Source organism: Mytilus californianus, unplaced genomic scaffold, assembly GCF_021869535.1.
Source record: "Mytilus californianus isolate M0D057914Y unplaced genomic scaffold, xbMytCali1.0.p SCAF_7, whole genome shotgun sequence".
NCBI classification, from domain to species: Eukaryota; Metazoa; Mollusca; class Bivalvia; order Mytilida; family Mytilidae; genus Mytilus; species Mytilus californianus.
In genome coordinates, this window is record NW_026262723.1 from 77,392,846 (window position 1) to 77,420,577 (window position 27,732).

General features: G+C 31.8%; 1 protein-coding gene and 1 pseudogene across 1 annotated transcript in view; one reads left to right on the forward strand and one right to left on the reverse strand.

Moving 5' to 3' along the window:
• Positions 1-2,701: 2,701 nt before the first annotated feature.
• Positions 2,702-4,086, reverse strand: LOC127709528 (uncharacterized; annotated as a pseudogene).
• A 14,932-nt stretch (positions 4,087-19,018) lies between these two features.
• Positions 19,019-27,732, forward strand: part of LOC127709031 (uncharacterized) — a 30,324-nt gene continuing 21,610 nt past the window's right edge. The window contains exons 1-2 of the mRNA XM_052214317.1: positions 19,019-19,100; positions 20,069-20,162. The gene's annotated coding sequence lies outside the window, so the exon portion shown is untranslated. The remainder of the gene's footprint in view (positions 19,101-20,068; positions 20,163-27,732) is intronic.

Genomic DNA, 27,732 nt, shown 5'->3' on the forward strand with positions numbered 1-27,732 from the left:
CTGCCACAGTTTTCATATTACGTTTGCCTGGTTTTTGGTTAACTGCCTACAGCGCTTACAGTGCTTTGATCTTGATCTGTTAGTTGTCAGAATACCGAAATTTTACATAGAAACATGTTGCTTAGTCTTTAGTTTTCTATGTTGTGTCATCTGTACTATTATTTGTCTGTTTGTCTTTTTCATTTTTGGCCATGGCGTTGTCAGTTTGTTTTCGATCTATGAGTTTGACTGTCCCTCTGGTATCTTTCGTCCCTCTTTTGTGAGATTACTTCTTATATAAACCAATTTTTGTTTTTGCACATTACTTAATAAATTACGCAGTTATGATCCCTTAATTATGCATTATGTGTGTTGTTACTTCAGTTTTGGTCAAATTTTCCATACGTCATAATAGTTTTCAAATCTTTCAAATTAACCCCCGATCCGGAAAATTGTTGGGTCAAAGGATTCAATAAAAACATTGTCAATTGTTGGTTGCAGAACATTTTGGACCGTAGCTAGTTTTGGGCCAATGTTTTCCTATATAGATGTAATACCACCAAATCAAAGTACCTTCACATCCGGTTGCGAAAATAGGTCGAAAAAAAATATTCCCTTGAATTTGACAGTTGTAGGTAATTGATCCTACATTTTATTGCAGTAAAACATTTATGGGTCATAAACATATATCTTGGGTATTTCAAAGCACCATTATTTTTTTAATTTGGGGTTTCTATAGAATATTTTGGAAACTTGAGGTTACATGGTTACTAAAGCTTGTACACAGGTTAAAAAAGGGGAAAATTTGATTGGTTAACTTCCAGTGATGGTTATTTTCTTATATGCAATGAAATGTTAGGTGAATTTTTTTCTATAGTACTGGACAGGATAAAACTTTACTCATGCCAAGTATTTCTTTATTTGAAACAAAGATAAATTCTGCACACTTTTTTGAAAAGTGCAAATTTAACAAAGACTAAGAGGGGAAAATCAATGTTGGTATTACACCTAATATGGGAAGCTGCACATGCACCTTTGACCTTGTGAGTACTCTCATGTGTTAAAATTTCTTGCTATTTAAGTGAAATATTACAAATAATGAAATATTCTGAGTGGATTGAGTCTCCAAAACACATTTTATGAGAAAATTTCCTTGAAATAGGACTTTACCCTGAATATTAGTTGACAGAACAAGCCATACTTAGAGTTTTGGGGAGCTTTTTCTCCTTATTTCTTATATTCGGATATACTAGAAAATTTTTCCTAAGAAATACTTTAAAAACTATATAGTTTTAAGTAAATGAAATTATTTTTAAAGCAGTAACAACAAATTATTCACCAAAAGAGAAGCTTTTTATGTCCCTTACTGGAACATGGCGTAAATTTAAGTTTTACGTAAGGACTTATTGAAACCTCCTTGGAGACAGTAAACTTTTGATAGTTCATTCAGCTTGAATACTTCAACTAATCATTTATTATAACATTTCTATTATAAATGAGTGAAAGTCACCCTTAATAATTTTATTTATTGGCCTAAAAAGTAGACATTTTGAGGAAATGAGAGGTATAAATGGACCAAAAGAGACCTTATAAGGAAGACAAAGAGGTCCATTAGTAGTATTTATCATCCGTAAGTCATCTTTTGTATCATATTCAACTGTTTGTCAGATGAGATAAATATTTGATCATTTATTGGTCCACACTATATTCTATAATGATGCGGCTTTGTTTGGATTTTTCGAAGAAATTTTGCTCGAAACACTGTAGATGTCGTCTTACATTATACTAGATTTCTCTCAAACTATTGAACTGATTACGACAAAACTTGACAGGAATGTTGAAATAACCAGTATTACAAAGGAAAAAAGTCACATTCAGTTTAATTAACAAAAAAGTCTTCTTTAAAACAATGGATTAGAATAAATGTACAAAATTATTGTTTTTTGACAAAATATCCAAAATGTGCTGGAGCCTCCAGTGTACTTTGTGACGGAAGAGATTTACTTTCCTTGGAAATAAGGCTTTTGAAATATATCCGTTTTAGAACAAAACGATAACCTTTTTGATAAATTATGATAAATTATGATAAATTTGATTTTCAAAACCATATTTGGCCAAATGTAAACCTTGTCCAATTTGTAATGTCTTCATCTAACTAATTTTGATAACATTAGAATTTCAAGAAACTCGTTTTATATGACCTTAATCATAAGCTGTTCTTAAATGAAACTTGTATCATCTATTTGAATAACAGTATTGAATCTATAGCCTAATACAGTTTCAAACAGGTATTTATGTTAAGCATAAATGAATTTATGGTCCCTCAATACTGCCAGGATTGTTGCTATTGTTTTAGCAGGTTTCTTGTTTAGATCGATAGCCGATCAACCAATGACAAGTCTCTTTTTAGACAACACCTTCATTTAGAGAAACAAAGAAAGGAATTTTATCCCACGAAATATTTAATTCGTCAATTTTCTCTTGTTTTGAGAAGTGGTTTGTACACAAAAATCTCAAATACTTTTCAAGATTTATCATTGAAGCTAACGCTATTTATAGATATACATCTTTGTTCGTTGTTTACAAAATTTAATACAAATACAAATACAAATATTTTATTGGCACAAACACAATTACAATAATTGGCAAAGGCCCATATTTTTTTAGTACATTATAACAATGAATACAGCATAATAAAATAATATGTTATAATTTTAAGAAGCTAAAATCTCATTTCTATATACCAGACATTTATATGTATATAAGAACTTGTCACTTTCAAGACTTTTAAAGAGTTGCTATTAATGCAACGTTTCATATTTAGCTGACTCTCACTAGAACTTGTAGGAAGTATATTTAATATAATAGTTTTAAAGTTTATTCTGTATTTAGAAAATTTTTCACAATTCAGTAGAAAGTGATTTTCATCTTCTACCTCACCCGATTTACATACATTACAAACTCGTTCATTGGTGGGTAAACCTAAATGTCGCCCTTTTTCTATAGCAAAATTGTGTGCACTCAATCTTATTTTACACATGAATGACCTTTCTAATTTATTACTAAGAACATCAACATAAGAACTACGCTGATTTGAATTATGAAATTGTTGATAAAATTTTAGTTTGGATGAATTGTAAATTTTTGATGATTGATCCTGCGTGCACTGATCAATCACTCGTTGTTTAATACTAGGTAGATATTGTTTAATAGAAAAGTTTCCCCCAGCTAGGTTTTGAAAATCCTAGATTGTTTAAAATAGAATAAAGTTTATTTGTCCAGGGGTTTTTTTTTTCAGTTGCCAGAAAAATTTTGGATACAAGTGTGTTTTCAGACCTTAAAATATGTTCAAAAAATTTAATAGAAGAAAAAGAGATTTTTGACCACAATGGTAGCCTGCCAAGTTCAGCTCTACAAGCAGCATTAATTGCTTTGCAATGAACACCTAGTATTTCTTTTATGAACTTCATATGGAATTTTTCCAAAATGGAATTGTCTCCCGAATTAATAAAAAACACCCCAAACCTCACTACAATACAGCAAGATGGGACTTACTAATGAATCAAATTATTTTTCTAAAAGTTTACAAGGATTATCCAACCCAATTGTTTTCTTAATCTTAAAACATGCTTTCCTAGCTTTTTCCATTAGTAAGGATACAGCTAAATTAAAATTGCCATTACACTTTAACATTATTCCCAAGTAACAATATTTTGAGACTGTTTGTATGGCATTATCATTATAAATAAACTCATTTAAATGTGTTTTACCATTTGAATTAAATACTAATACCTTTGATTTTTGTACATTAACATGTAGTTTCCAATTCGAGCAATATGTACCAAGAATATTGAGACTGGTTTGTAAACCAGTTTTGCATTCTGATAGTAATACAATATCATCAGCATATAATAAACAATTTACAGACAAATCACCAACTCTAACGGGCTCACAGTTACCATTGATTAAATCTTTTGCGACATCATCAATAAAAATATTAAAAAGTATGGGGCTTAAAACATCCCCTTGTTTAACACCACGCTCTGAAGTAAATGCAACGCTAAGACCATTTGAAAATTTAATTCTAGTGGTAGTATTTGCATACATAGCAGATTAAATATATATACTTTGTTTCTTATTTGTGTTTGTAACTATGTATGCTGTATTGTTTATTATATTTGTAAAAATAATATTATAATGATATTTAATTAAGTTACTTTGTTTTGTTGTGCTGACCTGACTCCTCTGCACCAGGCACGAGGATGACATACCAGTTATGTGCAACTTTTTACAATATCTTACCATATCATTAATCATGTTAATGTCCCGATACACATTTTAATATGCACCCACCATGCCATATAGCACCGTTCCTTGGTGCCTCCTGCAGTTAAGCTAGATATATTTAGCCTACTCACAGAATTCTTTTTTTTTATTATTACTTTCCAGAGGTGTGCCTAAGACGAAGGTTTTATATATACTCCTATATATAAATACGAATATGTGAAAACTGTTGTTTCTTATTTGTGTTTGTAACTATGTATACTGTATTGTTTATTATATTTGTAAAAATGATATTATAATGATATTTTATTATGCTACTTGTGAGCCCATTTGATGGAAATAAAGCATCTTCTTCTTCTTCTTCTTCTTCTTCTTCCTAGATCCACGGTGTGTTTTTGAAACAGTGTATTTATTAATCTATATCACTGGTAAGAATGGTTTTTAAAACGCTTATATAAGGTCATTCATTTATATCTAGATTTAAATCTTTTATTAAAGTTAGTAAACATCGTTCCGTTAGCATGAATCTAGGTTTAGATAAATCGAGAGAGCATGTTTTACTGAGGGGTTACCCAGGGGGTAATCTGGAAAAAATTAAAACGTGTGGTTTAGACTATGTGAAGCTCTAGCTGTAAGCCTGAGATAATTGTGTTACAGATAGGGTCAAATGATTTATGTAATTCTGCAAATTCAGTGCAGGATGTGGCCAGAGGTATAATTGAAGTAGCCATGAAATTGCGCTTCTGTGTAGAAGTTAAAAAATTTATAATCTGTCAAATATTGCACCGTTTGTCCCCTCAAAAAAGAATTAGATATAAGGTGGACATAAAGTGGTTTAATAAAAGGTGTGATGAACTAAACTCATTCTTAACGCACTATTTTATAGAAAACAGAATGGATAATGTGTCCTTCTGGAAACATTCTGGTTTTTGGTCAGAAAAAAGTAAACAGTTTGCATTTTGCAATGATGGGGTACATTTGAACATGAATACAGGTTACCCTAAATATTACAATAGTATTCGAGCTGCAGTGGTTTCAGCTCGTAAGAGTTAAATTTATTTAGTTGATTAACAAGTTATATTTTACATATAGACGTTGGTATATATAAGTGCCTATAAATAGCAGCACATGACATACAAATCTATGGGAGTGTGGATTAATCAGTACAGAGATTAATTCAATTACACAAATAAAATCATAGATTGCCTAACAATGTAATTTTAACACACTATTAAGTATGTAAATATAAGAATGTTTAAAATATTTACAAAATGATGAAAATAAACGCATTTTAATATATTATATATGAAAATAAACGCATTTTAATATATATAATATATATATTATATATATTAAAATGCGTTTATTTTCATCATTTTGTAAATATTTTATATATATTATATATATTATATACAGCAGGAATATTGCGTTTATTTTCATCATTTTGTAAATATTTTAAACATTCTTATATTTACATACTTAATAGTGTGTTAAAATTACATTGTTAGGCAATCTATATATATATATATATGCATATAAAAAAAAATAAAATAAATAATAATAATAATAATAAAAAAAAAAAAAATCAATAATAATGATTAAAAAAAAAAAAATAAAACAACCTGTGAAAATGTTTCGCCCTAATGGTCCGAGTACACAGTTATTTCGTAGTGCATTTCTTTTAGACAATAAATGAAAATTAAAAAAATCCCACCTGCGTTTTCTCAATAATATTTTTACAGTGTGTTGTACTACTTTTGGGACAAATTATATCAAAATTATAGAAAACTTCATCGGCTCTAACTCAAAATATGGACAATTTCATGCTGAGGGGGTCTTCAAATCTTTTGACAGCCTCCGAAGTGCTAATTTTTAACATTTTTCAGCTGGACCAAATCACTACTTTACTTTAAAATTCATGACCCAAATTTTTTTACAGTGTCATTTCACCCCCCTACTTACTATTTGAGTCATAAAACATGGAGAAATAAATTCGGAAGGGGTATAAAAAAAATCGACAAGTAACACACTGTCCACACTAGGGACTATATTCGTGGACAACGAAAATCAAAGGACGATAACTGTGTACCCGGACCTAATGGTTGGGCTGAAATAATGAACTGTGCCCAGTTATTTGGGCTTCTGTTGGTATATGCCCTAGTTGTTGGGCTGCTGTTTTCATACCCTATGTTTGGGGCTGCTGTTATAATAGCCAATGTATAGGGTAGCTGTTTTAATGCCCTATGTATTAGGGTGCTGTTTAATGCCCTATGTATTTGAGTGCTGTTTTAATGCTGGATGTGTTGGGCTGCTGTTTATACTGTGTCCAATTCTCACTAAGATTGGCAGTATGTGTATGATGATTTGGCACTGTAGTTGTGAGTATTCTGTAGGCAAGACATTTATCAACGAGTCATGCATATTTTTGTTATTTACATTAAGTATGCTAGTTTTTGTCATTTGTTAGTGAGAATGGCCTATCAATTAGAATATGCTGATGCCGTTGATAATTTTACTTTTATAGCATTACATCTATATGGTTACTTCATATATTTTATTTTATTTTTTAGCTATATATTTCAGAAAGTAGCCATGCCTAAAACAAAACCTGGACAGTCTAGAAAAGGCAAGAATAAAGCCCAAAGAACGGAGTCTCCATCCCCTTTGTCCCCTGAGGTAGAAGATGCTTTAATAGCCAGGATTACTGAGTCAGTGATCCAGTCCATGAACCGAAATGAGCCGGTAGAGGAAATCCCTGAGCAAGAGGACCATGTTTCGGAAAATGGTGAGCAAGAAGGGGTGGAGATGGAGGAAAATGAGTGGCAAGTAGATCTGCCTGCGACTAAATCTATATCGACTCCTATTGCAGCAATGGTAGACCCAGGCATTAAACACAAAATTTTGCAAGATAAATATATTGATCTTTTGGTATTGTTACCACAAAATTGTTTACCAAATGCTAAGAAAAATGGCTTGCAATTTCAAGTGTCTGGGAATTCAACACTGTCACTGGTTTCCAACAGGCCCAGGTTTTATATTTCATCGATTGAACAGTGGACAACAGCTTTTTTAAGATTTATGGCAATTTATAGTGAAACTAGTCCACTGCTTACTTGGCTAAACATGCATAAATTGTTAGGGATTTGGCTTCCACGCAGTCAAGTAACAATGCTTGGCTGACATATGATCAACAAGTCCGCATGGACAGACAAATAAGAGGGGTACCATGGCATAGTTTAAACATGGAATTGTAAATTTATGGCAACAAGACCCCAACAGGGGACTCCTCAGGGAAGTCGTCCTTTTCGTCATTTTCGAAACCGTCAGTGTAATTCCTCCAATAGACAAGAAGGGTCTTCAACGGACGAAACGTTGCCAAAAGGGGTGTGTTGGAACTATAATAAAGATGGATTTTGTCGCATCAAAGTTTGCAAATTTGCCCATCGTTGTGGAGGATGTAAAGGCAATCACCCCATTATCAGATGTGCCAAACGTGTTGCCCCGTCAAAACAACAACCCCATTCAACACCCAAGCCCGACCCCAGAAACAAGTAATTATGTAACTCACATAGTCATACTTGGAAGTCGGTTGTCACTCCTATTTACTCTAAAACTTTGAAAATTTTACTTATGGGATATCCTAATCAGGATGCAAATTGTTTGGTATCTGGGTTTGAGGAAGGTTTTCGAGGGGCCTCGGGATCAACGGATGTCAAATAATTTAAAATCAACTTATCAACTCCCAGATGTTGTAGATAAAAAACTGTCAAAGGAAGTTAGTCTTGGAAGAATTGCAAGTCCTTTTTCGGAAATTCCGTTTTAAAATTTACAGGTGTCTCCTATCGGAGTAGTTCCTAAAAAAGAGGAAGGTCAATTTAGATTGATACACCACTTGTCTTATCCCTCGATTCATTCTGTAAATGATCATATTCCTGGTGAATCTAAAAGTGTTTCGTATGCTACAGTTGATGATGCTGTCCGGCTGATAGTGTTACTCGGTCGTAATTGTAATCTCGTCAAGTGCGATATTGATAGTGCATACAGAAATTTTCCTGTTAATTATTTGGACTATGAATTATTAGGTATCAATTGGAAGAATCAGTTTTATTTTGACCGTTGTTTAGCAATGGGTCTTGGAAGTTCTTGTTCTATTTTTGAGAAATTTTCCACAGCTTTGCAATGGATAGCCCAAAACAGGCTAAATATCAGGCATATGATTCATATTTTAGATGATTTTCTTTTTGTGGGTCCTGCGAACAGTAATGTTTGTGAGGAAAGTTTAAGATTGTTTTTGAATCTCTGTAAAACATTAGGAGTGCCAATTAAGAATGAAAAAACTGAATATTCCTGTACTTGTCTTGTATTCTTGGGTATTGAATTGGATTCAGATGATAACATTAGAAAAATTGAAGCTGCTTTGCAGGCTATGAAAGTTCGAAAAAGGGTTACTTTACGTGAGCTTCAGTCATTGATTGGTCTGTTAAACTTTGCGTGCTGTGTTGTTGTTCCAGGGCGAGCCTTTTTAAGGCGATTGATAGATTTGACAAAGGGTATCTCTAGGCATCACCACTATATCAGGCTTACAAAAGAAAGTCGTTTAGACCTATTAGCTTGGTATATGTTTATCAATTGCTTCAATGGAAAGGCTTTGATGCTCGACCATGTGTGGATGTCATCTGTTAAGTTGCACCTTTACACAGACGCAGCTGGAGCTATTGGATATGGTGCTATTTTCAAGTCGCATTGGTTTTATGGGCGCTGGTCGGATTCTCTCAATGAGTGCACAATTACGTTTAAGGAGCTCTATCCCATTGTGCTTGCCGTTGAAGTCTGGGGTCATTTATTTAAAAATTCTTGCTTGTTATTCCATTCTGATAATCAGGCAGTTGTATGGATTGTCAATAAACAAACCTCAAAAGATCCTATGGTTATGAAATTAGTGAGGCGACTTGTTCTGACATGCATGAAATTGAACATATTAATGCGTGCCGAACACATTCCTGGAACACATAATATTCTACCGGATCTGCTTTCACGTTTTCAGATTCAGGAGTTTCACAGACTGGCCTCTTTGATGGACACGTATCCCACAGACGTGGACCCAGGATTACTAGAAGTTTATTAAACACTTCAAGACTGCTGATAGACGCTGCTATTGCACCCTCTACCAAAAAAGTGTATGGTAATGCTTTAAGAGTATTTTATCCTTTTTTGAGTAAAGTTTTTCCAGGTATAGTTAATTGCTCACTTGAAATGCTGATGTTTTTTTATTGCATCTTCTTATGAGGATGGAAAGTCACCGAACACTATAAGTACTTACTTGGGTGCATTATCTTACAATTTAAAAATCAATCGTCGTCCGGATTTATGTTCAAATTTTTTAATAAAAAAAATGATGTGTGGTGCTAAACGTTTATCAGCAACTCCTGATTTGAGGCGCCCTATTACTCTTTCTGTTCTCCATGACATTATCAGGGCATTACCATTTATCTGTAGATCTTTCTATCAACAAAAGTTGTTTTCGTTGATGTTTTTTTAATGGCATTTCATGCTTTCCTTCGTATAGGAGAGATAACGATTAGGAATAACAAGAAAATCATAATTTGATTTATTTGGAAAATCTGACTTTAAAAAATTGTGGTTCTGGAAATCCGTATTTAATTTTAAAGATGTCCAACTTTAAACATAACTTGTCTAAACAGCCTGTCCAGTTACAAATTCAAAGTCAAGTTGAACCTGACTTTTGTCCTGTAAAAAAAATGTTGTTCTTGGAGAAGCTGTGGATAATTCAGTAGTCTTGAATTGGACCAATACATAAGACATTTCACATGAAAATCTCATAGTTTTAGAGATATTCTGCTGTTGTGCAGACTTTATATGACTCCGATATGTGATGCCTAACCTGCTAAACAATCTGTAAGAACTGAATTTGTGTCCGCTATAAAAGGAAACAGGATTACGGACAACAACAACAGTTTTAGGAATTTAAAGTTTACGTTTTTACCTGTTGGATAGACTTTTAAATTCGGCTTGCTGAAGTTTTAATACTACATGCATTGCAAGGATGCACAATGTTTGCTTTTAAACGAAATTTGAACTTAGACTGATGTTAGAATACCTTTGAGCAGGATCGGATGACGATATTGCTTACATTTCAAAGACATTGGTCTACACTTCTTTGCAACAGCATTGTAACGTGTACTGTTATTCACAGTGGTGGATGTTAATATTAATTATGCCGTCCTGATATTCCATATCGTTGATTATTAGAATAATCCGCTTAAATCGGTCCATTAGTTCTACGGTTGACAGTAACATCTATTTTTGAGACTATGTTAACCATTATCATGATTTATATGTACATTGTTGTAGGACATTGCATGGCAAAATGTGCTGATAGAAAGATGGTGTAAAAAAATTTTTTGTTTTGTTTACAGGAGTTTTTAGTCTTTAGTATTTCTTTCATTTTATCTTACTTGTTCATAGAAACTGAATTATTCTTATGTTTATCAAAGGCATACATCGGTTGGGGCTGCTGTTTGACTTTTCATGTTAAGACATTCGGACGATATTTATCTAAACGCACGCAAGAACACCTGTATCGTTTTAAAAGACCCAATAAATTTAAAAGTATCATTTATCAACATCTTAAAAAGCACAATCATCCTATTAAATATTTAACAGTTCAACCTTTAGAAGTAGTAAATAAGCAGCCTGGTGAATCTCATTCAAAGTTTGTACGATCACGGAAAATAATTGAATTAAATTGGATTAAAAAATTACAGACAGTCTACCCTCTCGGTCTTAATGATAATATCATGGGAATTGGTAATATATCAAGAACCGATTCTGTTAACATTTTGGATATAGTTTCTAAAACTGTTCGTAAAAACCGTTCTCATGGGCGTAGAAAAAATCGCAATCAAAGAAAGTTTCGGACCAACTATACAAATATTTCGGACCTAATTTCTATTTCAAAAAACAACGGCAGACTTTATCTATTAACCAAGCTCTGTTCTTTACCTATAAGTAGATTAAATAAAATTTTAGAGGATTGCAACACAATTTCATATTTCAGTCCTAAGTATGAAATCGTTCAAATTATAATGGCATATTGTTATTCTAAACTGTTTCCCAAAATTGATCGCCCTGAAGATCATAAAAAACATTTTGTTAAAATAAAGTATGTCAATAAAGGTTTTGATTTTGTAAATATTGCCGGTATTTTTAACGACCATTCTGTTAAAGAACAAATTCCTGGATATTTTGACAATACTGAACTCCCTCTTATTTGTTATATTTACAAGAAATCTACCCGGAAATTGTGTTTAATTATAGCCAAGTCTGTAAAGATGTAAATATCAGTGAAAATACACCTACGTCATGTAATTGTAGTAATTCCGAATACACTTATGGCCCCATTTCCCATGTTATAACAGGAGACCTTAACATCGTTCGTGACCGAGAGTTAAAATCATTCCTCAGTAAAGGACCTAAATATCGCCCCCCGTCAATTATTAATTGGAATGAGTGTCGTAATATCATCCACGACTCACTTCGTGCTTACTGTTTGAAATGGATAAAACGGGAAAAAGCTGACAAAAAATCTTTGGACTCTTTTTTTAATTCAGTAATGAAGATAGTTGATATACGTATACAACATTTTAAAGAACATTTTACTTTTAAAAACAACCATAAAAATCCTATTTCTCGTATCAAACATAAACTAAAAGAACTAGCCAAGGAATTTGTTTTTGTCTCGGCTGATAAAGCTGCTAATAATATCGTTATAGTTTGACCTAAATTTTACATTGAGGTTCTGCAAAAGGAAATCACGAATTCACCAACATTCCAACTGACTTCATTTTCAGAAAACGATATCTGTAACAAACATAAACTATTAGCTACTTCTTCACATGCAGAACCAAATACAATGAAAGTCTCAACTATGTACTGGCTTCCGAAGCTACACAAATCACCTTACAAATATAGATTTATTTCGTCTTCAAGTCATTGTTCCACTACTTAATTGTCTATTCTACTTACTAGTACACTTGGTACAATCAAAAACCTGATAATAAATTGTTCAAATAAGGCCTTTGAAAATAGTGGAATTAATTACTTTTGGAGTGTCAAAAACTCGTTGGAAGTACTTGATAAATTGCATGCATATATTGGTGATTTTGAATCTGTTCAAAGTTTTGATTTTTCTACCCTATATACCACTTTGCCTCATATTCTTATTAAGAAAAAAATCACACACCTAATTAAATGGGCATTTAAAAAGTCGGAATGCGAATACATATGTTCAAACTCTTTTAGGTCATTTTTTAGTAGCAACAAACAAAAGAACTATGTTAATTGGACCTGCTTTGATACTATGTCTGCCCTTGAATTTTTACTTGATAACATTTTTGTTCGCTTTGGAGATTCCGTATATCGTCAAGTTATCGGAATTCCAATGGGGACTAACTGTGCACCACTCAATAATGACGACTTCAGTATGTATACTGAAGAAATTTATCCTGTTGAACTTACTTTAAATAAAGCTAATACTAACAATGACCACTGTCCTTTCCTCGATCTTGATATCTATATCATTAACGGGAAGCTTAATACAAAAATTTATGATAAAAGAGACGATTTTTCATTTCCTATCGTTAATTATCCATTTTTAGATGGTGACGTTCCCTTGTCACCATCTTATGGTGTTTATATATCCCAACTTGTACGATTCGCTCGTGTATGTAACAACGTATTAGATTTTAGCGAGAGAAATTTATGTATTACTGAAAAATTATTACACCAGGGTTTTCGATATCATAAACTAGTAAAAACATTTACTAAATTTTATCATCGGTATAAGGACATCATTCGTAAATATAACTCAACATGCAGACATCTTATACGTTCGGGTATTTCACATCCAAACTTTTATGGTAATATTCTTTACAAAGCACAAAAATGTCAGTATTCACCTCAAAAGCTAACAAAACCTTTAAACAGACTTATTAAGAAGGGATATAGTTACGATACTGTTGTCAGGTCATTAAAGATTGCATATTTTGGCTTTAATATTGATTCACTTATAGGGTCTTTGCATCGGAATTAAACACATTTATTCTAAAACCAGTTGTTGGCATGACACGGGTTATGTTCTTCTCATATATTTTATGACGGTATAATACTAAACCCCTAAAAGAAGGGATTGTGCCTGATATTCATATGAAGAAGACATAATCTTTCAATCAGTTTAATTGAGGTCTGGAGCTGGCATGTCAGTAACTGCTAGTAGTCTGTTATTTATGTATTATTGTCATTTTGATTTTTTTTTTTTTTTTTTTTTTTTTTTTTCCTATTCTGACATCGGACTCGGACTTCTCTTATACTGAGTTTTACTGTGCGTACTGTTGTGCGTTTGTTTTTTCTACATTGGCTAGAGGTATAGGGGGAGGGTTGAGATCTCAAAAAACATGTTTAACCCCGCCGCATTTTTGCGCCTGTCCCAAGTCAGGAACCTCTGGCCTTTGTTAGTCTTGTATCATTTTTAATTTTAGTTTCCTGTGTATAATTTGGAATTTACTATGACTCCATTATCACTGAACTAGTATACATATTTGTTTAGGGGCCAGCTGAAAGACGCCTCCGGATGCGGGAGTTTCTCGCTGCATTGAAGACCCATTGGTGGCCTTCGGCTGTTGTCTGCTCTATGGTCGAGTAGTTGTCTCTTTGACACATTCCCCATTTCTTTTCTCAATTTTATTTAAATTCAAACAGCTTTATTGGCGCTTTTTATGCCCCATCTTCGCTCTTATTATATCAGATGAACCAATCACTATTTACAGTCAAGTCATATGCATAGTTTTACCATATTGGTTACATGAATAATTTTGATATTTTTTATATTTTATAAAATTTGTTTTTGATATCATATTGTACATGTGTTCTCTTGTTTGATATTGGCATTTTATATTAAATGCTCATTTTCGACATACAATTGTGTTGGGTTTTATTTAGAGCGAACAAGCTCCTGTATGCCTCTCTGCATATCGTTGTTGTAACGGTATTACATTGGCGGAATCATAAAGACAGAAATAGATTTAAATACCAGAGATAACAATTTGTTATGACGTAGAAAAGTTTAATTTTCTTAAAGAAATTATACCAAGAACTGGAGGTTGTTGAAGTAAGAAGGTTATTTTTAAACATGAATAAACAAAGGTATTATGTTTAAACATGTTAAACTTTTTATATATGTGTAATTTGAAGAAGACAATAGGCCATATTTCTATAAATCTGCTAATTCTTGCAATAAGTATTTTTCTAACATAGACGCTTTTCAAAATAATATATCAATGTAGCGTAGTATTTTATATGTCTCCAATCTAAAGAAGTGTAACCGAATCTAATAGAAACACACCAATGAATATTTGATGTCGGTGTACCACAATGCAGAATATCTACATTTATAACATTTATTCCAAGTCAAATGAAAACAATCTGAAATAAATCCAGTCATTTCCCTTCATTGAAGTTCGTATATTGTAACCACGCACGAGCGTAACGTATTAAGATATGGACAAACCATACGATGGAACAGAGAGTATGTTATTGCTGAGAATCAAGAAATTAAAAAAATATCCACAAAGGAGAGGGTCACGAAGGGTTTAATCTGACAATAAGATTAAAAATTTTTTTTTTTAAACTGAAGCTAGTCAGAATACTGAAATTTTTGTGATATAACTTCTTATATAAACTAACTTGATTTTTAAATGAAACTTGTATCATCTATTTGAATAACAAAATCTTTAGCCTTATACAGTTTTAAAACGGACAGAAATAGATTTCTGTGAAATCCAGTCATTTCACTTTTGTTGACGCCATATACCACTGTAAGTGTCAAGACTGCATCATAACGAATAGAGAACTCATTTAAAAAAAGATAATTCCACACAATTTTTATGCGTTATTTACATTAAAATCCACTGTAATAAAAAGAATAAAATATCCAAACAATTCAGATATCAAACGATATTGCCTCATATCCGAATAAGATTGAATAGTTTTAAACTCCTGCACTATGCGCTTTTGTAATTTATAGTGTTATTATAGGTCGTAACTAGTTGAATATTTTTTGAACTATTGAATGTTTGGGATTTAGATGTTTTATTAGCTATAAAATAAATCACGTTATCTAAGGTGAAATATAAACCTTAATTAATGCCATATATTCATGAAAATAAGTGTTTTCTAATTACCACATAGATTTGACGGTTTCAATGCAGGTGTAGCAAAATTGAAAATGTAAAAGCCGCCGAATGGACAAAATGTAAAACAATTCAAATAAAAAAATAACGGCCTGATTAATTTACAAAACAATAAACGAAGATATGACATATAATATACAGCAACAAACGACGACAACTGAATAACAGACTCCTCACTTGGTAAATGCACAGACATGATGGGTGGCGTTAAACATGATTGCGAGGCCCCAACCATTAGACACATCGTACATGAATTGTGCAGTGTACTTTTTTAAGACCATAAATAGTCCTTTATATGAGTAATTTGCCATTCTTAAAAGAAAGAACTCGTGTAATATTAATTCAATCAAATAATAGAAATTATAGCCTAATATTATACACAAAAACGGAGATACTTTATACAAAGAATTGGACGTTGTTAAAAGGAAGGAGGTTATTTCCAAATATGAATACCGTATAATGTGTTAAATCATGTTGAACTATAAATATATGTGTAATTTTATCCATACAACTAGCCGTATTTTAAAAAATCTGCCAATTCATGCACTGAATATCTTCCTAATAATTTAGTCTTATCAAAATGATTTGTTGATGTTTATGTCTCTAATTCATAGCAGTTTAACCTGCTAGGTGAGTCATACCAATTACAGAGGGTCATACCCATTAGATCATATGTGTGTACAAAGAATAAATGTTTATTATACACAGTTTTTACGAAATATATCGTGATTGTGAATCTGAACTCATTAGGTTCAAGTGTTTTGCATTTTTTCTAATTGTTTAAGGAAATCATTTTATATGATTTCAGAATTTGTTCACAAAATTTGTTTAACAATGCTCATTTCCCTTACTGAGTTTTGAAGCCCAAACTTTCTTTATTTTTTAATGTTTTAAATGAAACCCAATACAACTATATCGATTTAAATTGTTTTGCCAAAAATTGTCTAATGTTTGTTCGGAAATTTTTGCTCTTATTTAACAGCACGGGACAATTTTCTATCTTCAGCACACCTTTCCTGTTTCATTTATTTATTGTAAAGGGATTTATTCTTCATAATCATATTTTAATAGCTATTGAATATATTTTATTCTGAAAAATTTAACACGCTTAAGGAGTGGATAGATTTACATTCAAACGGAAGATCCTGAGCATCACGTATTGATAATTACATTGAGTATACCCCAAAACAATATTCAATTCAATATCGTTTTAGATTTTTTCTGTAAAACTTTGCCTTTTGAAAAAAATATGTCCGTATAGTTGGTAAGTATCACGTCGATTTCACACCATGTGCGAATTTTTTCAAAAATTGTCAAAATATACCCCGAGACAGCTATGTACAGTATATTCGACGAATATTGTATGTTTATTGAACAATTTTTCAGATCTCATCAATCCATTGAGAAGAGACAAATCAAAGTAATAAACAAAATCTAAAAGAACAGCAAAAAAGACCGGGTGTGTCGACAGGGTGAGCATCTCCTGCCATGCATGCGAATCAAGACTCAGTCAAAATGTCACTATGGGATATATGACACAATCGGTAAAAATACAGATCAGACAGCTGTGCTGTTATCTGAAGATTGAGAACCGCGAAAACATGTTTGAAACCACTTATTATACATAATTTATGTTATTTATTGTCATTTAAGTTCTTGAACATTGTGAGAAATACAGTTGTCCAGATGAGAAATTAGAGTATAACAACCCACCCGACTTGACAATATTTGTCAATGATCTTATAAAGACCAATATGATTTTGTACCCTATGGAGTTGGATATTTATGCCAATGATTATACCCATTTAGTGTCAAAACTGTCAATTTTTTACAACATTCATTATAAATTGGTTGGCTTTAATACCAGTAAAAGCGGTTTTAGCCATCAATCATTTCAAGCAACCCTTCTCCTTTATAGCAACGGCTGTCTCATTATCACATTAGAACAGTTTACGTGTTTAAGACAAGTTAGAATCCCACATTAAATAGTTGCTCCTACTAAATAGGTTATATTTCTAGAAAAGACATGGACAAGCATTTGTTTATGATAATTCCAAATATATAGCCATGAAGGAAACAACAAACCATACATGGTACACCCCCCATTAAACCCGTTTGTTGATGACGCATCTGTATAATGTTGCATGTAAAAGCTTAAAATGTAATCAAATATATTTACATCATTCCTGTTACTGAGAATACGTGACAGACACAGTCCACATTTAGAAACACCGGTGGTCTGCCAAATTTGTTTGTATTGTTAGTTAAGATAACATTAAGAGTATTATGCTAAAGGCCAAAATATTTGAAAGTCCAAAACCTAATACAAATGGTGAAGAGGAAACAAAGTATCAGGTTCGACTCAATGAAAACATCGAGCAGCAGACTTGCACTTTTGTCAAGTTATGACTGATATTTCTTTGAGGTCTCAATTGAAAAATGTTGATTCTGTGACCAAAAAAATCAAAATATTACGACCTCTCTTTTTTCATAACAATGTTGAGCTTTTTCAGAGGATATTTATTTCATCTACATGGTTGAAATATTTCAGAGGATACTTATCTCATCTACATGGTTGAGCTTTTTCAGAGGATATTTATCTCATCTACATGGAACATAGATAATATTAATTGTATGTAATATTTGTTGTATCATATTCTTCACTAAGACTTTCCACATAAATTCAAAATTGATCAGTAAAGCAAGCGAGACATTTCATTTGTGCACTCTTGTTACTTGTTGAAAGCAATTAAAACAACAATTCATGGCAACTTGGTATGCAATTCATTTTTAGATAACTATTCTCTCTGATTATGTATCGGCCAGTTGGATAGATTTCTAAATTCAAGTGTAATCCTTCATGAGCGAATTACTTTCCCTCTGTAAGACAATGTCTTGAGATTAGTAACACAAAAGTAATCCAGGAACTGAGCTAAATAAATCCAAACTTTTACATGCAAGTTGTTTAATTGGAATAATAACACCGAACAGCTCTATAAAAATTGTCAAACTACACCAACCCAAGAAACAGATTACACAAATAACATGAAATTGGAAGGAGACAAACTGACACACATTGCTGTAATTGCATCGTTTCAAATAATAGTATGCACCGATTTATCTCAAGATATTACAAGTAGTCTGTGTTTAATGAAATGTTTTTGCTTCTTTTAACACATGACTTTGCTTATTTTTCGGAAGTATTTGTTTCACAATAATATTTCATTTCAGTTAAATCGTCAGACAAAAAGTATCCGAGTAAAGGTAATTTTCTAAAAGCGGTAGTACGAAGAAAATCATGTGTATGTTGTTCGTATTTTGAATGAAGTACATTATTATGCATATTTCAATATTATTTATGTATTATGCTTCTTTCATAATATTCTAATTATTGTTACAGTTGCATCTTCAGACGGAAGTCTTAACATCAGAGAAATTTTTTCCTTTGCCTCGTAGTTAGTATACACTGCACTAAGACATAGTGTTACCTTGGTGATGCATACAACATGTATAAATGAAGCAGATCCGAAAAGCAAACAAGCACATACTCTATAGGTGTCTTTGAGGAAGGTAGGGTTTATATTTTACTGCAGTAAAAGTATAGAAATTCAAAAAATGTTAATATTCAACTTCAAAAACATTGTTAATATTTAAATTAATTTCTGGTTGAAACTAATGTTAACATATGACACAATTTTACTCGAATTATATATATCTGGGTAAAAGTAATCTTTTATTGAATATTACTCTATTTTCTATAACTTGTCAAAGTCATATTTCTGAAAAAAAATTGTAAAATTCAGTTAAATAGATAAAATGGGTTTACTTCAAACATAATAAGTAGTCAATGGATCGCAAAATTTTAATAAAAATGTAATTCTTAGTAAAAGATTATAATTTTTACTTATGATTGTAATAATTTAGTAATATGATTGCATGATTTAATAGTCTGTTTTAGCTTTTAGATATTTTAGAATGAATTTTATCCTCAATTTTTATTTCTATTTTATAACTATTTATTTTTTTGGGATGTTTTGGTAAATGCAATGTTTGTTTTTTTTCTTTTCAATAAGAAATGGCAATAAGAAACGGGGCATTTGTGGCATAGTGGTCTTAGTAGTTCAGTTAAATTAAAAGAGAGTTTAAATAATAACGTTTTGTATCTTTTCAGCGGAACTTTGAAATTATCGTACAAAACACTTAAAATATTTCGATCAACTAAAGGGAAAATGTTCACTACTAGTTCAACTGAAATGTTTTTACAACAGTTTTCTATAACTTATATTTTCTTTTAAGGTATTTCCGATAGCAATTTTTTTTATCTTGCTACATTTCTTTTTTTTAAAAGTTGTGATAAATTCATATTATTTCATTTTGGAAGAAAAACAAAAAATTACATGACATGTCAACACTCCTACCACAGTAATTTTCATTTTTTTCTTTTTAATATAAAAATAAGGAGATGTGGTTTGATTGCCAGAGAGACAAGTATTCACAAACATATTCAAATCTTAGTTATATTTCTTTTTTCTACTAAGGAGACAGTACATAATCAGTAGATTGTTAACTGGGTGGAATCAACGAGCAACAAAAGCATTAATTTGTTTGAGCTTCAAAAAAGATTATAAAACGGTAAGCATTTTCATCTTTTTCATTTTCTTAATTTAATGGAAATCAAAGCAGATTTATGAAAGAAGGTAAGATATATGGATCAATAGTTATTGATTGAAAATATCTCTTTTGAATTTTTACTCACTAGCTTTTAATGTTTGAAAATGCATTTTTCTACGGCAAATATTTTCTGCGTGATAAGCATTTGTAAAATAAAGAATGTTGACCCTTTAGTGGTTATGAAGAGATAGATAAATTCCTGCTCTCTAGCAAACTGTATAATTTTGCGTGTTGTGCACCTACTTCCGAATCAGCACCTAGTAAAGGGATGTTTCTTATTTTTAGGTAAACTTAAGTACCAATGAAATAAGTACAAAAGTAAAGTTCTCATTTTCGTGAGCAATAAAAATTGAATAGGAAGTGCTCGAAATAATTGTTTAAATCTTGACAGGCTTTTATCGATAATATGCATTTGATAGAAGATCATCTTCACTAAAGCCAATGACATGTCGTGATATATATAATATATTTTTGAATTGATAGATAAATTGATTAATTGAATTCCTCCCTACATGTTAGGCAACGTAAAAAAAAATATAGTTTGCCTTGTTTTACGATACCCGTGGATAGGTTTAAACCTGTTTCCTGTTGAAATTGATATATTAAATTATTAAAAAAAAAAGGAATTAAACGAAGTAATTTCAGATGTATTTTTCACTTTTATAATTAATTAGATACGTAACGACAGAACAATTAGATTAAAAAAAAGAAACCAGACCTGATTACTCGTCTTAACAGTTATAGGACAGATACTAGTGAACTCCGAAGCCTCATTGTATTTTTCCAACAATTTCCATGCTGGTGATATAATTTCATAATAGCTGAATGTGCACCAGTGTTTCCCTCATACGGGCTATTAGCCTTAATTTAAATGCTGCAGAGAGGTTAACGTGTGAAACGTTGCACGCGGTTTACTATACTTCATGAACGCAATTAACAGTATTTCTCTTTGAATATCTAGTTAAGGTCTTTCCTTTTCCAAATGGAACAGACCTTACTGTATTTCTTCTGATTATTATTCTTTTCCGCCAAACTTTTACAGCATTTGCTTCCATAACCGTACAATATCTCGCAATCAGGTTCACACTTTAAATCCATATGATAAGCAACTATCCGGAAAAGAGAGGCGAGAGCTACCAAAGGGACATTGGAACATCTACTTTATGTTGTGTTCTTTGTTCTGTTGTTTTTCGTTGGTCGCTTTTCGGGGTTTTTTTTTTGCCATGACATTTGAAGTTGTCTTCGATGAGATTGAATATTCCTTTGCTATCTTTCGTCCAACTAAGTTAGACATCACGTGACTTCAATGACGTGGCAATCCGCCATCTTTAGTAAAATATGTGTCATAGAAATTAAGTAGGCCCTCCAATTAACTTTAATTTTTCCGTCAATTCGGCCCGTTTTCCAACATTTGCTGCTCTTTCCTTTGTCTTCGAACATAGTTCTTTTTAAATGAAGAGGCTCTCAAGAGCCTGAATCGCTCACCTGTGTTTTTTTGCATTTATCTTTCATTTGAGACTATTAGTCCCAAATTTCATCATTGATTATTTTTTGGTTTACTGTATATTAATAAGTGCTTGAAAATGCCATTCAACGTGTCTCGGTTTTGTCATATTTTCTTCAAAAGCAAAAGAAAAGGTTTATATCATCTTTTAAGAGCAATTATAACTGTAATTGGTGTTTGACAACTTCAGTCATGTTCACTTATTTGAGTTTCTTCTTCTTTTTATCATTTTTCAATATCAAAAGTTAAACACATCAAGGGAATGGAAAACAACTGTCATATTCCTGCCTTGATACAGGCATTTCCTATATTAACGCAGATATATTTATGCTGTTCACAGTTTACCTTTATCTTAAACAATATTCAAGATAATAACCAAAAAATTGCCAAATTTCCTTAAAATTGTCAATTCAGGGGAAATTACCCCAATATGGGTCGTCTGATTCGTCTTAAAATTTCAAGCCAGGTATAACTTAACCTTATAAACATTTTTACTTCTGATAATTTGCTCTAAATGCTATGGTATTGAGATATAAGCCAAAAACGACATTTTACCCTATGTTCTATTTATAGCCATGATGACAATATTTTTTGGATCAAACACAAAATAAAACACATTTGTTTATACTTGATACCCTGAGGATTATTAAGCATAAGTTTGGCTGCAATTAGTTCAGTAGTTTCACAGAAGAAGATTTTTTAAAGTTAACAACATGATGAACAAATTGTGTAAAATCGTCTTTGAAGGCCAATTACTCCTTAAGGGGTCAATTAATAATTTTAGTCATTTGACTTATTTTTAGATCTTACTTTGCTGAACATTCTTGCTTTTTACAGTTTATCTATAATAATATTCAAGATAATAACTAAAAACTGCAAAATTTCCCAAAGATTATCAATTGAGAGTCAATAACCCAAAAATCAGTAGTCCGACTTGTCTGATACTTTCGTGACAGGTAGATCTTGACCTAATTAACACTTTAACACCATGTCAGATTTGCTCTAAATGCTTTAGTTTTTGAGATATAATCCAAAAACTGCATTTTACCCCTATGTTTTATTTCCAGCCACGGCAGCCATGTTTTTTGACTAAACTCTTAATAAAACACAAACTGTATACTAGATACCATAAGGATCATTCTATTTAAGTTTGGTTGAAATTGGTTGAGCAGTTTCAGAGAAGAAGATTTTTTAAATGTTTGCAAACATGATGAACAAATTGTGTAAAATTGTCTTTAAAGGCCAATAACTCCTTAAGGGGTCAATAAACAATTTTAGTCAATTTGACTTATTTGTAGATCTTACTTTGCTGAAATTTTTGCTGATTACAGTTTATGTTTATCTATAATAATATTCAAGATAATAACTAAAAACTGCAAAATTTCATTAAAATTATTAATTCAGGGGCAATAATCCAAAAATCGGTTGTCCGACTTCTCTGAAAATTTTACTGCAGGTAGATCTTGACCTAATGAACGCTTTTAGCCCAGTCAGATTTGCTCTAAATGCTTTAGTTTTTAAGATATAAGCCAAAAAACTGCATTTTACCCCTATGTTCTATTTTTAGCTATGGCGGCCATGTTTTTTTACGAAACTATTAATAAAACACAGACTTTATACTAGATACCCTAAGGATCATTCAGCATAAGTTTGGCTGCAATTGGTTCAGTAGTTTCATAGGAGAAGATGTTTGAAATAGTTTACACCGGACGGACGACGACGACGACGACGGACGACGACGGACGCCAAGTGGTGGCAAAAGCTCACATTTCCTTTTAGGAAAGGTGAGCTTAAAATGTTGACCCTGACAGTTTAATCTTAGATTAAATTACGTCCCTGATCAATTGTAAATATCGCTCCTTTTCTCGTCGTCTGCCCGTTTATTTTATTTTAAAACTAACATACCTACGTCTTCTTGAACATTTATTTCATAAATGTCTTAAGCAAAAGTAAAAAGTAAAATAGCAAAAATACCGAACTCCAAGGAAAATTCAAAAAGTAATACTTTGCTGCTATATTGTTATAACTGAAACATATGTCTAGCGGTGCATGCTGTTTTTAACAGTTTAATTTGTATAAAAATTACGTCCCTGGTCGATTTAAAACTGTAAATTTTTCGACAATGACGAGATTTTTCAAAATGGTTGCTGTATCATTTATCATGTTTATACTTAGGTAAAATTTGCTATTTTCTATATTTAAATGGCGAAGATTGCATGTTTTCACCGTGTTTATTTTTATAGTAGCCTTTTTCGATGCCTAAAAAATAAAAATTGTAATGTACATACATATGAATATGACATCTTTATTATAAAATACACAAATGCATAGATGCAATGACATCAGGTAAGCCTGAAAAGGTACAGACAGGAAGATACAAGCCTACTTTACACAATTAGTCAGGTATTACACAGAAAACGTATGCCAAACCAAATTACCTATAAGTGTTATAATTATCCTGTGTACTATGTTATTTCCTGAGTTTTAAAGTAATATACGACATATTTTGCCATCGGGAAATTCTTTCAATTATCACAACGCTGAATAAATATCAAAACAATAATAATGAAGAAAAAAATTAAATATTAATATTTTCAACTTCTAAATGTTTTAGCATAATTATTTTTATAAATATATTAATAATAATATTTTGTTTTCTGTTTGTAAAATTTGTCCTCATTAAAACAAATTTAAGCCTAAACCCAATGCAAATGATTTTGAACAATTTTATAATTTTTTTACCAATTTTAGTTGACAAAATAAGTGCATATGTCTCTGATTAAATGTAAGATATTGTCGACCCTTTCTTACCATCTGATCTGTAGCGACAGAGTTGCCGACCTTCTTGTGACTTATATAGCTGCGTGTGTTATATAAAAATATGAAGATGTGGTATGATTGCCAATGAGACAACTCTCCATCAGAGACTAAATGAATTAGAAGTTAACAACTATAGTTCACCACACGGCCTTCAACAATGAGCAAAACCCATACCGCATAGTCAGCTATAAAAGATTAATGTACAAATTCTCCCCTTAACCTGGGACAGTGGTGGAACTGTACAACATAAGAACAAACTATGAAAATTAGTTGAAAAAGGCTTAACTCATCTCCCTTCGGTGTCCGTCCTTTTTACGTGCCGAAAGGGTTTGCGTCTCTAATTACCAAATTTATGCTTGTTTGTTTATAATTGACATTTTTTCCCTGATCTTAAACCGTTTTTGTTAAGGTTTCATCGTAATTTCACAGGCACTTGTCTCTGAGTAAATACTCCACATTGTCGATCTACAGGACGACATTTCACCGTACTTGGAAACATTATTCTGACTCGGTGCCAACAAATCTTTGCTCTTACTCAAGTACAGACGTATGCATAGCATCACTTAATTAACAATTAGGTTTTAATTGACGGTAGTGTGTAAAAGAATTCAAAAATACATAACCAACTAAAATATCCAAACAAATGCCAAATTGGCACATTAGAAAAAGGTTGTTTTTATCTACGAGCATGGAAAAACACTTTTTTAATGCAAACTTTCTCCCTACTGTTACTACAGGATGGAATAAATGGGGTTGGGAGGAAAAAATAAATATATATCAACATAATAAGTACAAACAATTTCATGAGAAGAGATTTTTAAGGGAGCCAAAAGAAGTGGGACAACTTATGCATGGAGTGATAAGTACCGATTATCAGGTTGTCTGCATATTGATATTTTACAATATAAATACGCAGACTACCAGCTTAGCGATTTATTGCGTTGTATTTGCGTATTTTGCATGGTAAAAACAAGTGTTTTCTTTGTTTCACCAGCAAACCGGAAGATGACTTGATAAGTTCAGGTCAAACTTATCAACGTCGGTTCATTTATTATGACGTCGGTAATATGTCCGGTCAAGGTTATTAAGACCGGTTCAACATATTTGACGTCACAAAGCCGTGATATGCAATTTTATTAAGAGCTGAGCAGAGTTATAAAGACAGTGGGACGACCGATAAATGTAAAATATTAAAACATTTCGAAATTATCCACCAGCAATTTTTTATAGCAAACAAAACTTTAATCACGGAGAAAACTTTAAATGGTGAAGTATTGAAAACTCAACATTATCCTGTAGTATTCATCCAACTTTACAATGAGTAAAATCTTATTTAAAAAATGTTTCAAATCATCGTACTTTTCAATCAAATTTGTCCCATTTCCAAGGCATTCATCACTCATCTTCCATAGGCGTTGCTGGGTTGAGGGGACAAGTTCTAACAATACAAGATCAAGTTTTTTTTAAACCTTGAGTCAGCGTTTTCTAAGCTTATGGGGTTTTATGCACACCACGTAAGTTGTGTTGGCGTGACTTAAAACAACAAAGAATTTACTAAGGAAACACTTAGTTTAAGATATTATACCCATACCAGTTAGGTGAAAAGGGGGAGTCTCTTTCACTTAAGTGTTCACTGATTTTTTTTAACTTAAGTAGCTTTATGCATATGGTCCCTGGGGGTGATGCCATTAGGATATGAGGAAATTTCATTTATGAAAAAAAAAGAAGAAAAAAATGAATGTACTTTTCAATATATATCTTCCATTTTCATTTTTTAAGGACTAGTATGTGTTAATTTTAAGTCAATAAGTAAATACTGTCAAAATCTAAAGTATGTATGTATATAATAAACTTAAGGAAGATGTTTGCATATAAAATTACATATTATTTTAAGAAAATTAACATTTTCTACACTAAAAAGCCAAATGATTTAGTTTTGACTGTTCGAATTATTAAAATGAGCCTCATCTTCAACAGCTTTATAAGTACATTTATTACATATTCTGCTGTAGCGGGGAATACACTGATATCTACCAAGTTCTATTTGTAACATATGTGAAGAAATGCTTTACCTTGTAAAACTCTTAGCTCAAAATTACTAAACATTGTGAGATATTTCTTAAAAACAAAATTTGTTTAAAAACACGATATGTTTTCAGTTTACCGTCAGAACATTTATCTAATTTTTTTTTTCAGCTAATAAATGTAGTTGATACAGTAGCTTTGTTTGGATATATTCTTAAATTTGTAAATAGACTCACGAAAAGGAACATTGAGAGTATGTTGTTTCGCCGGAAATGGAAAGATTAGCTACCAATCAATCAGTTAAAGATAATTTCAATAATATTTCGTTTGTTTATTGCTTAATGTAAACGACCATATTAATTTTACTAAGCATCACGTATAATAAACAATATCAGAGATAACGGGGGTAGTTGTATAATTACCTCATACCCTCTTTCTCAGTCTCACACCATTTTTCTTAAAATGTCCTGTACCAAGTCAGGAATATGGCAGTTGTTATCAAATAGTTCGTTTCTATGTATGTTGCATTGGCGTTTGTTTTTGTCGCACTTCAGTGTTTCTGTTGTTCCGTTGTTTTCCTTTTATAGTTGATGTGTTTCCCTCGGTTTTAGTTTGTAACCCGAATTTGTTTCCACTCAATAGATTTATGACTTTTGATCAGCGGTATACGACTGTTGCCTTTATCTATTCACAACTGTTTATTCCGAAAAGAGTTTACTATCTTTACACGCATGGAATACATGCCAATGTTTTTCTATTGAATCATTTGTACGTGCAAACTTTGAACGGTAAACTGTTCAAATGGTATCGAATGTTAGTAATGAAGAAGGCTATGAGAATCTTTATGCACATCAAAAAAAGGGGGGGGGGGGTGAATTAAATAGTTTGATTCTAAAGAAATCAATATAAATTTAGTTTTGGTTTAGAAAGACCTTCTCCACAATTTTTGGATAATTGCTCACATTTTTCACAGATCCTAGAAAAAACATACCAAGCAAAACCGATGAAAGGTGTTGGTCGATTTATTAGAGATGGGACACATGTTATTGATAATATGATGAGTTGGTATTGTTTATGGTTAGGAAGATAAGATTTTTCTAACATATACACAGGCACTTGAACAAAATTACCTGTATACCCAAGCTTGGATAATTTTTTCAGACATGTACCATTCTTTAGTTG